Source organism: Seriola lalandi, unplaced genomic scaffold, assembly GCF_002814215.2.
Source record: "Seriola lalandi dorsalis isolate HSWRI2012SDOR001 ecotype SW California unplaced genomic scaffold, Sedor1 jcf7180002054973, whole genome shotgun sequence".
In the NCBI taxonomy this organism is placed as follows: domain Eukaryota; kingdom Metazoa; phylum Chordata; class Actinopteri; order Carangiformes; family Carangidae; genus Seriola; species Seriola lalandi.
This window is the reverse complement of record NW_019525523.1, coordinates 57,134-60,034: the sequence shown is the minus strand read 5'-3', so window position 1 is coordinate 60,034 and position 2,901 is coordinate 57,134. Positions and strand designations below refer to the sequence as shown.

Here is a 2,901-nt window from a genome sequence, read left to right as displayed (position 1 = left end):
CAACACGTGTACAATTACGAGGTGTGCAGGACGACTGACTCCAGAAAGAGTGACTGTAAGTTCGGCAGAGCTGGTAGTCAGAACGTGCTGATAATGGACCCCAGTTCTACAGGGACGATGCAGCGGATACAGAATGAAAAGAGCATCCTGGATGAACCAGACTCTCCTCTTGAGGTTAGAATTTAACATTGTTTTACATTGGATTTCACCTCTGATGCACTCAAAAAGCTTAATTTTAAACTTGAAGAAATGTGACCTATATAACCTTAATGAAAATCGCTGATTGTAACAAAACATTGTTTTGTGTTACCTGCAAGCGTTATAATATTTGTTATTACTACCATGTGGATGTTAATCGTGTCTTAATACTTGACTTCGCTAAGGCCATGTGCCTTTATTCTATTTTATTTCAAGAAAATTTGTACATTTCTGTTTCTACAGTATTTCAGTGTATTCAGGATCATCACATGTTCCCCGTACTGATCATTTCATACTCTGTATCATAAAGATTATTCTTAGTGGTAGTTGCTAATTCTGCTAGTGATAACAGCGCCTAATGACACGAATTACTCTTTCAAAGGCGGTCTTCATTGCTTGTCTGTGTGTTTGTATAACTGGAAAAGGCATTTCTTCTGTATAAAAAAAAATTGACCTATATTTCATAAGTATTTGTACTAGCGTCGTGAAGGCTTTTACTGGTGTATGATGGGTGGTGGTGTACCTTCACAGATAAATTTCACTCATCAACATTGGTGGTTTTAAGGTGGACCATTGAGTGTTACATATCTGACTGGTACCTGAGATGTTAAACATCTGTCTACCATATGATAGGTTTCAATACTTTCCTTTTGCACAGATTTGTGTAGTACATTAGATTGAACTCGTAGGGCCGCTGTTGGCCAGTGTGTCACAAGTGTGTAGCAGGTTTCAGCAGTACCTCCCCCACAAACGTCTTTTCTTCTTAAATCAGATTGAAACAGACACTCAGTGCGAATATTACACAGCAAGAGAGCACCCAGTACCGACACGGAAAGCTAAAGAAAACTGTCAGTAACTGAATACTCCAAGCTGTTTTATATATTGAGGAAGTACAGCGGATTGATCTTTCAGTGGAAATAGGGCTGTAACGGGATTCGTGTTGCATGGAAACACCGGACGGAACAATGAGGCGGCAAGTGCTGTTGTTTATCTCTTTCCTCTCTCTTTCATCGGTGGCCGGGCAGGTCAGCTACTCCATTCCCGAGGAAATGGCAAAGGGCTCATTAATCGGTAACATCGCTCAGGATCTAGGTTTAGACAGGAAACGACTAACATCAGGTAAAGGTCGGATTTTTACTGGAGACAGTGCTGAGCACATCGAGCTGAATAGAGAACGAGGAGTCCTCCTTATCAAAGAGAAAATAGACAGAGAAGCGCTGTGTGGACAGACGACGCCCTGCGCTTTGCATTTTCAGATTATATTGGAAAACCCTATGGAATTTTATACTGTGGTTGTTGAAATTACAGATATAAACGACAATACTCCAGTATTTGAAAAAACTGACATGAAATTCAAAATAAGCGAGTCTGCCGTAATAGGAGCGAAATTCTTGCTAGAGAGGGCATTAGATCCCGATGTTGGCATGAATAGTCTGCAGAGTTATTATCTGACTAAAACTGAGAATTTTGTGCTGAAACTGAAGGATCAACCCGATGGAGAAAAAATTGTTGAAATGGTTTTACAAAAACCTCTTGACAGAGAGAAGGAAGAGGAGATATTTCTAGTTTTAACTGCGGTGGACGGAGGGGAACCAAACCTATCTGGGACAGCGCAGATACATGTTACAGTGCTTGATGCTAATGACAATGCACCTGTATTTACGAAGACGGTTTACAAAGCTACAATAACAGAAAACGCCCCCAAAGGTACAGTCATAACCAGGGTCACTGCTTCTGATGCTGATAAAGGATCAAATTCCAAGATAACATATTCAATATCCAACACCGCTGCAGATGTAAGAGACATGTTTGAAATTCATGAAATAAATGGGAATTTGATCTTGAAAAGTAGCGTAGATTATGAAAAGGCACGTTACTATCAAATACATGTACAAGCCAGTGATGAAGGAGGCCTGACAGATTCATGTAAGATTACAGTTGAAGTGATAGACATTAATGATAACAATCCAGTCATTAATATTATGTCGCAGACTAATGTAATTCCCGAGGACTCTGCACCAGCAACAGTTGTGACTATGGTCAATGTTCAGGACATAGATTCCGGAGATAATGGCAAAGTCCACTGCGCAATTAATGAACATATACCATTTACACTAAAGCCGACATCAAGTAATTTCTTTAACCTACTGACAGATAATGAATTAGACAGAGAGAGAGCCTCTGAGTACAATATAACAGTGACCTGCTCTGATGAGGGAGTCCCCTCCTTCTCCAGCAGAGTCACTCTCACCTTACAGATCTCTGATGTGAATGACAACGCGCCTGTCTTTGAGAGGAGCTCATATGAGGCCTACATTGTAGAAAACAACACACCAGGCCTCTCTATATTCACAGTGAAAGCCAGAGACGCTGACTGGAACCAGAATGCCCGTGTGTCTTACATACTGGAGGACTCCTCTGTTAACGGAGTGCCAGTCTCCTCATATGTGTCCGTTAGTGCTGTTAGTGGAGTCATACATGCAGTGCGCTCTTTTGACTACGAGCAGATCAAAGATTTCCACTTCCGCGTCAAAGCGCAGGATGGAGGCTCTCCTCCACTCAGTAGCAATGTGACTGTGAAAATACTGATCCAGGACCAGAACGACAACCCTCCTCAGGTCCTGTATCCTGTCCAGACTGGTGGCTCTCTGGTGGCTGAAATGGTGCCTCGTTCAGCAGATGTGGGCTATCTGGTGACTAAAG

The 2,901-nt window shown here is 41.8% G+C and overlaps 1 pseudogene; it reads left to right on the top strand.

Annotated features, from left to right (window-relative positions):
• The first annotated feature begins 871 nt into the window (after positions 1–871).
• The window catches only part of LOC147817322 (protocadherin beta-16-like), a 2,698-nt pseudogene continuing 668 nt past the window's right edge, over positions 872–2,901 (top strand).